The following is a 12,007-nucleotide window of genomic DNA, read 5'->3' as shown; positions in this document are numbered from 1 at the left end:
AAAAAGCAGTTACAAAAGGCCGAATGGACAGCTAAACCTTCCTCAACCCCTAATAGAATGTGATGGTGTGCAAATGAATTGCACGGGTGGCCTTTTGCTAAATATTTCAAGGTAGAGTTCCATGGGGGACAAGAGCAATCAATCCCCCATGTGATTTACCAACTAGAAGTTGTGAGAGAGAAACCCAAGCCCCCCCCCCCCCCATGAGTCAGTGCTGGGCGCTGGGGGCCAGGTAACAAGTCATTCTGTTCCTTCAGGCCCCACAGTCAATGAGTGATCAAGAGCGATCGAATTCTGCCTCTAATATCGTAAGTCTGTCCACTCTTCACCTCTCCTGTGGCCATTCCCTCAGTACCAGTTACAGCACTGTCAGTGAGACCATTGCTAGGGCTGCCTACCTGCTCACCCCGATGCACGCCACTCTTCCCCCCCATTCTCCATCCTGAATTCAGGGTGACCCTCCTCCAATTCCAGTGTGATATGCCACACCGCAGGGGCGCTCCAGTGTCTTCCTTGGTGGCTTTCCCCGTCTCCCGCATCCTGTCCTGCCCACAATCACTTCAGCCATGCGTAAAGCCCCCTCTCCGTGCAGCAGCCATTTCACACCTTCCTAACTTTCTCACGCTATTTCTCCTTCTGACACACAATTACCATGGTTCTTCATGGGCCTAAGTCTTCTTCGTCATCCAGGAGTGACCTCACACCTTGGTCCAGCTGCTAAACCCAGGCACTCTCCTCCCGTGCGCCCTCCCCAGCACTGGGGCGCTCCTTCATCCTCCTCCTGCGGGGCTTGGGGGCATTGTTTCCCTCTGTAGGTTCCCACAGGCATGCTGGGTTCCTCAGGCATGTTCTCAGGGTACAAGGTCACATTCTCCACCCTCCCCGCCTCCTTTTCCATGTTAAGTGGCCATTCCATTGTGAAGCAGAACCTAGGAACTTCTCAAAAGCCCCAGTGTTGAGCTCGGGTAACTTATAAACAAATGCACTTGGAGGAATGTTTAAATGTAAATTATAGGTACAAAAGAAACAATAAACAGTTTAAACTAGTGAAGGACTGCCCGGCTGTATGCCCCTGTTTTATGCAAGGATCCGTGCATGAGGGCTGAGCTACAGAACAGTAAAGACAGCCGTTCAGTTCCATGGTGGCGGGAACCACAAGCGCTCAGGTCACAGACTGCATCCCATTTTCAGTAGTTTACGAAAAATTACCCTCTCTGTCTGAGGCCTTCTTTGTGGAAGCTCAAATTTCATTTTGGAAGTTCTGAACCAGCTCTCTTCAATTAAAATGAATCACTTCTCGACGTTATAAAAAAAAAATCTTAAATGTTTTTCAACAAAGTTGGTTGAACTTGGAGAACTGGTTGGTCAAAAAGGAAGGAGACTGGTCAAATAATACAAATAATAAAGATTTGGGGTAAGTGGGGTGACAGTTTTAAAGGAAAGATGTTCTGTGTTCAGAAAGGAACAAAAAAGGTATTCCCTTTTTGAATAGCAGGGTTAGCAAATGGGAATCTGGATAATCCTAGGTTCAAATAGGAATAAAAGAAGAGAAACATGGTCTTTCATATTTCTTAAAGTTTTCATAAAGAGACATCTTTTTAATTTACAAGACTAACGACAATCTTCTTTTCTCTCTTGTATACCTAACGTCATATTCTCATGTGCAAGCTCTCAGACTGATTCCTTAAATAAGACGCCATAATTAATACAGTACCATAGTTGGAATTTGGAAATAATGCTTTCAGTTCTCTTGAGGAGGCATCTATCTTTACATTCATATTTAAATAAAGAACAACATCCAAAACATAATTATAAATTAAGGAACTAAACTAAATTAACTAGTTTTCACTCAGAAATTAAAAAAAAAAAGACCAAGTGTAACAAAATGAAGTAGAAAAAGAGGATTAGTAGAGCTGAAAAGCAAAAAAAAAAAAAAAAATCATACATTAGAAAACACAAAAAGTAGAATTAAATAAAGTCAAGATTTTTCTTGTAAAAGTCCAACAAAAAAGACAAATCCCTGGCAACTGTACGCAGGAAAGGAGAGGAAACAAAAACATGGATCTGTATCATTAGAAATGAAAAGAGAAGTGGCCACAGCATAGAGGAAGGGCCTCTGTATACAACTCTGTTAACACCTTTGAAATTCTGGATGAAGTGGGACAGTTCCTAGAAAATGTAAAGTATCACAGTAAAATCAGGAAGAGAGAGAAACCTGCCTGGGAAATCATCCTCAGGGGAAAAACTGAAAATGTTACAAAGAATTACCCCCAAAATAAGACATTAGATTCAGATGGATTTTAAAGAGAGTCCTATTAAGGACTTACATGTGTTAAACTATTCCAGAATACAGAAAAAGATGAAGCGTTTCTAATTCCTCTTAGAAGGACTGCATAATCTTGCAAAAAAAAAAAAGAAAAGAAATATATCCAAACTAATGAAACAGATGCAAAGATTTTAAACAGGATATTAGTAAATTAAAAGAGTAACACATCTCAGCGCATTAAGAGAATAATGTACCATAACTGAATAAGATTTTTTCCAAGCAGATAAGTCTAGTATAATAGTAGTGAATCAGTTAATATAACTCACCATGAAAACAAGTTGACCAAAAAAAAAAAAAAATCCATATAAATACCAGTAGGATATTTAATAAAATTACCCATCCATTCCTAACATTCAAAAACTCTTTGTATATTGGAATAGAAAGATGCTTCCATGATCTGAAACCAAAAGCTAACAGCATACATATTAATGAAGCTATAGTGTCATTTCCACAAAGGTCTAAAGCAAGAGAAAGATGACTTGTCTAACCAGTGCAATACAGTAATAAAAAGAAATTGGTTTTGGCTTTTTAAGAAACCTCTATAAAAAAAAAGCTTAAGTGAAGGGGAATTCATTACAAAGATTTAAAGAACCAAAGAATAGGAAATGCTGCTGGAGATTACAAGGGACTAAACCTGGGACCTGAAAAAAAATCTCAGGTTACAAGGCAGCTAGCTACTGTCTTTAAGTCTCTGCCTCTGTCTCTCTGGAAGCAGCATAATCCCAACTATGATTCATTCTTTTTCCTCAGAAAATCTGCTAATCATCCACTTACATATGACCAACCACGCTTACCCAAAACGGCAGCCTCAGTCCCTAAAGCTATATGACCTTCCAACCATTATCTTTCGGACTGTTGCTATGCCCTGTTCTCTCTCGCCACTCCTTCTGGGGCACTAATTAAATGCATGCTAGACCTTTTCACTTGATCATATATGTATCCTACCCTCTGGCAGATACTTCTCACGTTTTCGTCTCTCTGCTTCATTCTTCTGACTTACTGTTCAATTTGTTAATTCTCTCTTCAGCTTTATCTAAACTGCTATATAGTTTTTAATTTCAGGGTTTTTTTTTTTCAGTTCTATAATTTCAAGTTAGTTTTTCTTGTGAATCTGAAATATAGTTATTTTTTCAGTTCCTTATTGAAATTACTTTTTCAATTATTCTTGAGGTTTGCAATATGAATTATTTTTGCAATTTGAATTATTCATGAGGTTTGCAATATGCAAGAATGTTCTAATTCTACTTTTCTTTCTGCCTTTATTAGTCACAGTCCTTCCATAATGAACAGTTTTCCCTCATCAACTATTTTGGAATGCAGTTTGAAAGGAAAAGCAGGAAAAATGCTTGATTCTTCCCAGCATGATAGTTGGAGCCTTTGCAATCTCCAGCAGTAATCAGTCAACATTCATTTACATTTACCCATATATTTGTCTTTTCTATAGCTCTTCATTCCTTCCTGTATTGCTGAATTTCCATCTGGGACTATTTTCCTTGTGCCTAATGCACTCCTTAAAAAAAAAAAAATTGACTTTTTGGTGCACAATTCTATGAATCCTAATACATGTATAAATTTATTTAAGCACCCACCACAATCATGATGCAAAACATGAAAACTCCACTTAATATTTCTTCAAATGTAAGTCTACTGGTGACATGTGATATATAACCTCGGTTTTTGTTTTTCTGGCAATATCTTTATTTTCACTGGCTACAGAATTTCTAAACTGGCTGCTATTTCCTTTCAGCCTTTTAAAGCTGTCATTTCATCATTTGGTTTCCATAATTTCTGCTGAGAAGTTAGCTTTTAGCCTTATTGTTGCTCCTTTGAAAGTAATGCATCTGTTTTCTCTACTTCTGTTATGACTTCTTCTTCTGATTTGGTTATAATGTGCCAGTGCGTAATACTTGCTTGCCTTTATCCCTTTTGGAAAATTCTTGACCATTATCTCTTCAAATATTCCTTCTGCTACAATCTCTCTTTCTTCCCTTCTTGAACTTCAATTACCTTTGTTAGAATGTCTCGTATGATAGATCATGTCACACATGTCTCTCACACTCTTTTCTACATTTTCCATCCTTTCTATTTTCTGTCCTTCAGTCAGGATATTTTCTATTGCCTTCTCTCCAGCTCACCAGTCCTCTCTTCAGCTGTATCCAATCTGCTGGAAAACTTAGTTCAAGATTTGATTATATATTTTTCAGTTTTAGAATTTCTACTTGCTTTTTTGAAAGTATAGATTCCAGTTCTCTAGTAAAAAGTCTTCATTTTGTTTGTTTGTTTGATCACTTTAATTACAAATGTTTTTAAATCTGTGTCTGATAACTGCAATAATCTGGGACATCTGTGAGTCTATTTCTATTACACTTTTTTCTCTTGGCTCTCTTTCTTGGGTCCTAGTAGTTTGGGATGGAATGCTGAGCCCTGTGCCTGAAAGAGGGATCCAGATAAAGTTATTTTCCTCCAGAGACGATTCACTCTGTGGTCTGGCAGGCAGCTAGAGGAGGGGCAGTTTATCTCAATCCAGTCAGGGACTAAGGTGACTCAAGACTGAGGGAGCTGTAGTGAGGCTTGCCCTACCACAGTGCACCCCTTCTCAAGGGTCCCAGCTTAAAGCCTACAGCATTTACAGCGCACAGCCTCCTGGCCAGTTCCTGATTTCCAGTTTTCATCTCCACAACAGCAAAAGACTGCCAAAAATTCCACTCTGTTTTCCAGCTGCTTTTCTTGGCTTCTTAGCCTTTTACTTTATGTGACTAAGATTCACCAAGAACTTCAAAGAGAGAACCATCAAATGTCAGTCTAACTTCTTGGTACCTCCCTTTGTTCTGGAACCTTGGCTTCTTGAATCCTGGCTGATTTGGAAGTCCCACACTCCAAGTTCTATTTCCTCAGACCTATAAGACTGCCCAGAGCTCTGGTACTTCTCTGCTTCTACCAAGTCACTCACCTCTTTCTCAGAGCCAAGAATTACCAAATGCCAAGAGGAGAAAAGCGGCTTTCAGAATGCTGGGCTCACTTCAGTGCGATCCCTTTCTCCCTGGGATCTTGACCCTTCACCTCCAGGCTGTTGCAGTGGCTCTCTGAAAACTTGAAGCAGATCCATTTTAGTTGTATCCATCTTTTTTGGTGGTTCTCAGTGGAAGCAGCAGTTTTCAGCTAACTACTCCATCATAGGAACTGGGGTTATCTCTTTGTTTCTTTTAACAACTTTGTAGTACTTTACTGCCTGGATATACTATAGCTTATTTAACTGATTTTCTACTGAGAAACATTTGGGTTGTTCCAGACTTTTGCTGTAACAAATCAGGCCATGGAGAATAGGCTTCTGCATGTCTTCATGTATCTGCAACTGAATATTTGAGATAGAATCTAGAGGTATGACTGCTGGGTCAAAGAGTAAGTGAATGCATATGTAATTTTGCTAATGTATTGCCAATTTGACTTCACAGAAATTGTACCATTTTGTGTTCCCACCTGCGGTGTATAAAAGTGCCTGTCCTTTACATAGCCTTGCTAAAATTCACGTTGTCAAACTTTGGCAATTTTTTTTTTAATCTAATAGATGAGAGATGGAATCTCAGTAGTTTCTCATACATTTCTTTTATTGTGAATGAGGGTTATTCATGCACCTTTTCTATGAATTCTCTAGTCATATCTTTGCTTATTTTTTTAAAAAGCAGGTTGTGAATCTTTTTCTTTTCAGTTTTTAGGAAATCCTTATTACATTAAGTATATGAGTACTTTGTGGTATAAGCTGCAAAATCTTTCCCAATTTGTAATCATCTTGTGACTTTTCTTATCTTGTTATTTGCAGTGTTGTCAAATTTATTTTATTGTCTGGATTTTTAAAATCATTTAGAAATTTCCACTCTTTGGCTATAAAAATAAAATTCACCCATGTTCTCTTCTAGTATTTGTATATTTTTCTGTTTCTGTTTAATTTTCATTTAGAGCCCTAATACACTTGTAATTTCTCCTGGAATACATTGTGAGAAAAAGGTCCAATTTAAAAATTTTTTCTTTATAGCTATCCATTTGGCCCAACACTATTTAATTTCCCCCTCTAATTTCAATGCTACTTTTGTTATATGCTAAATTTTCCCTGTGTGTATTTCTAGGCATTCTATTCTGAGCCATTAGTTTATAAGTCTTTTCCTGAGCCAGTTCCTCACTGCTTTAATTGAGAGGATGTTAAATGTTTTACTAACTCTAATAGGATTACCCATGCATTAAATAGTCTTCCTAAATATTTCCTGGCTATTCTCAGTTGTTTATTCTTCCATATAAACTTTATCATCAACTTGACTAATTCCAGAAAAAAAAAAAACTGAGGAAATTTTTATTGAGGTTGCATTAAATTTGTAAAACTAATTTCTGGAGAAATAACATTTTTATGATGTTGAGTTTTCCTATTCAAAATTATGGGTTTTTTTTTTTTTTCAATTTGTTCAAAGCTATTTTTATATCTTTCATGAGTGTCTGGCAGTGTTCCTATTATTTTTGCATATTTTTTAGTAGGTTTATGTCTAGGTATTAAAATTTTCGTTATTGTATACAGGGTCTTTTCTTCTACTATATCGTCAAATTGCTTATAGTGTATATGGATGAAGGCTAATGATTTCAATATGCTAATTTTATGTCCTGTTACTGCATTATCTTATGGCTTGCAGTACTTTTCCATTGATTCTTTTGGTTTTTTTCCAGATATGCAACTACATTATCAACAGAGAGTTTACGTCTTCCTTTCTGATCCTTATGAGTCTAATTGTCTTCTCTTGTTTAATTGCATTAGCTAACATTCCAATGCAATGTTAAATCATCATAGAGGCTGCAGACATCCTTGTCTTGCTCCTGACTTGAAGGAAGTGCCTTCCTAAAAGTGTTTGACATTTGAGAGTCAAATAAGAAGCTGGGTTTTGGACTGATACACAAACACACACACACACACACACACAGGTAGACATACAATTTTATTAGGTCAAAAAAATTTCAAAACAACGACTGAGAATTTTCCAGAAAGACCTAAGAAGCACCACAACTCCCAGCCAACTTTAACAAAACCAATCTACCCCTAGAAACATGGTGGTAGACCAGAGGATGGCAAAGTAACCAATGTGTGTGTTACAGTTGGGGGTGGAGGAGGTGCGCAGAGCTCACAAAGGGGCCATAATTGACAGCTTTCCTAATTTCTCATCAGCAATAATATGGGCCAGAAAACAATGGAATAATAATTTCAAAGTGCTAAGGAAAAATTGCTGCGATCTAAAATTCTATATCCAGGCTCATCTCACGGGCGAGGGCAAGGCAAGGACCGAAGGTCACCAGGTGACAACCTTCACCAAATGAACTCCTAAAGGATGTACTTTGGTGAAAAGGAAACTGAAGGCAGAGGGAAGAGCTGGACTACAAGGAACAATGGAGAGCAAAGAAATCCATAAATACGTTGGTTTAACTGAAGAAGCACAAACTCTCAAGACTATAATAATAGTGACTAGTTAATGACTAATAATTACTTGATTAAAATTAAGGTAGAACAAAAATTCTCAACCCTAATAAGATGAAAGATGGATAAAGCAGAACACTTACTATCCCATAAGGTCCTGGCATTGACAAGGGAACACTACTGTCTTTAGATTTAAAACAAGGATGCTTGCTCAACAAAAACAGAAAAGAGAAAAAGAAAACAAACGTCCACCCATGACAACTGGACATTTTAGTCACTGGCAACAGAAACCACCTGGTGCTGATGAAAGGAGGAAAGAGATGAATTCAGAGGCCATCGGTAGCTTGCCGATCTCAGGAAGGGCTAGCCCCGAGCTCCAGGGCAGCGCCGCCCTGGAGCCCCCGCCGGAGCCTCCCGGAGAACCTCACCGCTTCGCTGCAGCCGCCACCGCTGACCCCGAGCGAGGGCGCCCTCCCCGGGGCACGAGCTCCCACCCTGGGTGACGCGCTAGCCCAGGAAAGCTGCACGGGGAGGGAGAGAGAGGGAGGCTCAGCCTCCCGAAGACACTCGAGGTAGGGAATAGCCCCAAAGAGGTCAACCACCGGACCGCTAAAACGTGTACGTGTGTGCACCAGAACAGATTTCTTCCTATTCAAAGCGATTTGAATAGGAAGTATAACTTCCTGTAGAGAAAAAGGAGAAATAAAAATAACTTTGGACAATAGGTTTAAAAAAAATGGGGGCGGGGCGGGAGGTGTTTGTTTCCTAGGGCTGCAGAAACAAGGTTATATAAACTGAGAGGCTGGAAATGGCACAAATGTATGCATTCTCTCAGTCCCGAGGCCAGGAGACGGGGACCAGGTGTCGGCAGGCTTGACTGCTATTTGGAGGCTGGGAGGGAGCATCGGTCCCATGCCTCTCTCCCAGCTCCCGGTAGCTGGCGGCAATCCTTGGCGTTCTTGGGCTTCTAAGTGCCCAAGACTGCCGTCCAGTCCTGGCCTCCACCTTCACACAGCACTGCCTCCCTGTGTCTGAACCTCCTTTTTCTTCCAAGGACACCAGTCACTGGATCAGGGCCCAACCTCATCCAGAATGACCTCAGGTTAGCCTGCAAAGATCCTATTTCCAAAGAAGGCCCTATTTACACGTCCCAGGTGGGCAGGAATTTTGGAGGGGTGCTGTTCAACCCAGTGCTGGTGGGTAACAACAACAAAGGATCAGAATCACCTGGGAGGAAAAGTGTTAAAAACTCAGATTTTAGTGCTGACCTGCCTGAGATTCTGAGTCAGTCGGCTGAAATAAGGACCGGCCCAAAGCCTGCATTTAGCACCCAGGTGACTGCAAATCGAGGGCACTGAGCCAGCAGCACAGGTAAGCAGGCCGTGCTCTGCCTGAGGTACCAGCACAAAGCCGCAGGAGCAAGGGGGTGGGGGTACAGCGAAGGCTGCGGGCACAGGGCTCTTGAGGGGGAATTCAAGGTGAGAGGAGGTCCCGGCGCTCAGCTCTACCAGAGGGCCCAGCATGCAAGATGGGAAGGAGGAAGGCAAGAAAGGCCTGGCTCTCAGGTTTCTCTTCCTGGAAAGGTCTGGGCAGGAGCTCTAAGAGCTTGTTTTTATATGTAATCATTAGTGAGTATGAATTAACTTGACAACTCTCCATGCAAGACTTGTGTTTTGTTTTGCATTGTTTTGTCTAAACCAAATTAACTGTGACTCTGAGCCTCTCCTCCACGGTTAGTGAGACATTCACTGTTAGTCATTACTGGCCAACCCATCTCCCTCGCTGACAGTCCACAGGCTCCTACACAATCCAGGAAAGTCAGCAAAAGCCTTTGCTCTCCAGTCCATCAGGGCTGCCTTTGAGATGCTCACCATCAGGCCCCGTGAGATCCACTCACAGCATCACTCCCTGGGCCTGGTGTTGTCCCAGAAAACCTGGCTGCACTTTCCAAAGCCAGAGCTTAGCCTTCGGATCCCCGGTACCCACAGGTCATCTCCGCCCCAAGGCCTGCCACCTCACATGGCTGTGAGAACAGGATGCAGGTTCTGCTTTCAGTCCTTGGGAACCCAACTGCCTGCCCCGCAGGCCACTAGGTCACTTTCCCCAAGTGTCCCTTCCCTCCTGACATGTTGCAGGTCCTTCTCACTGTTGGACAATCGGGTTTAGAACCCCACTGGGCCCAAGCTGCTGAGCCCCTCCTGGAGTGAGGGAGGACCAGCACTACAGGACACACAGGCTGGATGCCGTTAGTGGGGCTCGAAGGAAACAAAAGGAAAGAAACACTGCGACTTTCTCCATTAGTTTACCCCTCCATGCGTGCTCATTTGAGTCAGGGCTGCATCTTGTGTCTGCATTGGAACGTGTACTTATTTTCCTTTGTGTTGAATGACATAAGATGATTTGGACACTTTAAATAAAAAAGAAATTATTCCCCTTCTCTAGGCAACAAGGGGTTGGCACTATCATGTCCACGGCCAAGCTGCTTTTCCTCCTTGAACCTTGATTTCTTTATCGGAGGGATAGCATTTTCCCTGCCTTCCTCACGCCTCACCCGGCTGTCGGGTTGGAGGAAGGCAATATATTAAAAAGGACTTTGCAAATCAAAGGCACTGTCTGTCAACACATTCTCCTCACTATTCTGTGACATCTCACCCAAGGCAGGGATCCTGCTCCCACAAGTAGACACAGCCTCTCAGCACTCATCTTCCAAAACGGACTCATTTCTGGAGTCATACACTTGGAGGCGGCGTTCAGATGCCGTTTGGGAGGGCTCCTCTTTCTCTGACTTCAAGCCCTCATCAGTAGGAATCAGAGGGACCGTAAATACTCTTGTCTGGCTCAGTCAGCTTTAGATGGAGCGAAGGGCTGTCCTGGGGTGGCCAGAACAGCCCTGGTTTATAGCTGTCCTGGCCCAGTGATGAATAATCCCCTCGCCCCTTCCAGTTTGATCAATGACTAGCTGCTTTAGGTAAAGAGGATTAGGCTAAATACCTATGACGCCAAACAGGGCACCATATAATTACCAAAGCCATCAACAGCCTTTTAAAGGAACACACCCCTGACTGGAATAGCAAGGCTCACCTGCTAATTCTTGAAATCTGTCGCCATCTTGTGGTCAAAGCTGCTGTCCTGACAGTTTCTGACAGCATCTTTGGAGCTTTTTAGAAGGGATGGAGTAATGGACGCAGACTACACAGAAAAAATTAAAGGCTTGCAAAATAAGCATTTCATTAACATATACTTTTGTGTTTGTGGATTAAAGAAGACGGTAAACATATTCAGGAGATGCTGATAAGGCAGGAATTAAGCCTCTCAGATTAGACTTAGATTCCAGCCAAAAGATTGAATATATGCAGTTTGCGGGTTACAACGTTATTTTGATATAAGTTCTGCTTTATACTGATACACTAGGTTAATTCAACAGAGAGAATGATGGTGCTTCATCAAACAGCTCCACCAAGAAGTGTTTAATTCTTGTCTGAAGGAGAGGAGGACTATTGTATGAAACAAAGGCACTGCCTGGAAAGGGGTCGGGGGTGGAGTTCAAAGACGCTTCCCTGAGAAAGTGACTTTGGGCTGCAATCTGATGAATGACTAGGAGAAGGGGGGGAGGCGGGGGTGGAGCAGGGGGAAGGGCCAGTGCAGGGACCCCGTGACAGGGTGCAGGGGAGTGTCGCCTATTTGTGTAGTGGGGAGAGGGCTGTGGTCCAAGATGAGGCTGGACAGGTTGGTGAATGACATCCTGGAGCAGGTCCCTGGGCATGTAAAGGATTTCCCACCTTTGCTCCAGGAGCAGTGGGAGACCACTCACACAATATAAGCAAGGAGCCAACAGGGTCATATTTGAGTTTCAAAAGGAGCATTCTGGTGATGAGGAGGAGAAAAGACTGGAGGGGGCTGCAACGGATCTGAGACGCCCACCACGGTAGCCCTGAGGGGAGCAGGGATACCCCACACACTGGCCACTATTCTCATCACTTCATGTATGTTCACGCATTTAATCTTTACAGAAACCGTGAGATAGGTACTGGTATTACACCCACTTTACAGATGAACAGTGAGGCAACAGAAGTCTAGTTCCAAAGGCCACCCTCGTGACAACTACACTTCATTGCCTACAGATGGTAATAAGAAAGTGGAGAAAAGTGGAGGTTTCAAGAACGATTTCAGAAGTAAAATCAACAAGACTTGATGTGTTGAATATGGGACCTGAAAGAGAGGCCAAGAGAGGCACC

This window comes from Camelus bactrianus, chromosome 20, assembly GCF_048773025.1.
Source record: "Camelus bactrianus isolate YW-2024 breed Bactrian camel chromosome 20, ASM4877302v1, whole genome shotgun sequence".
NCBI classification, from domain to species: Eukaryota; Metazoa; Chordata; class Mammalia; order Artiodactyla; family Camelidae; genus Camelus; species Camelus bactrianus.
This window is presented reverse-complemented; position numbering follows the sequence as displayed.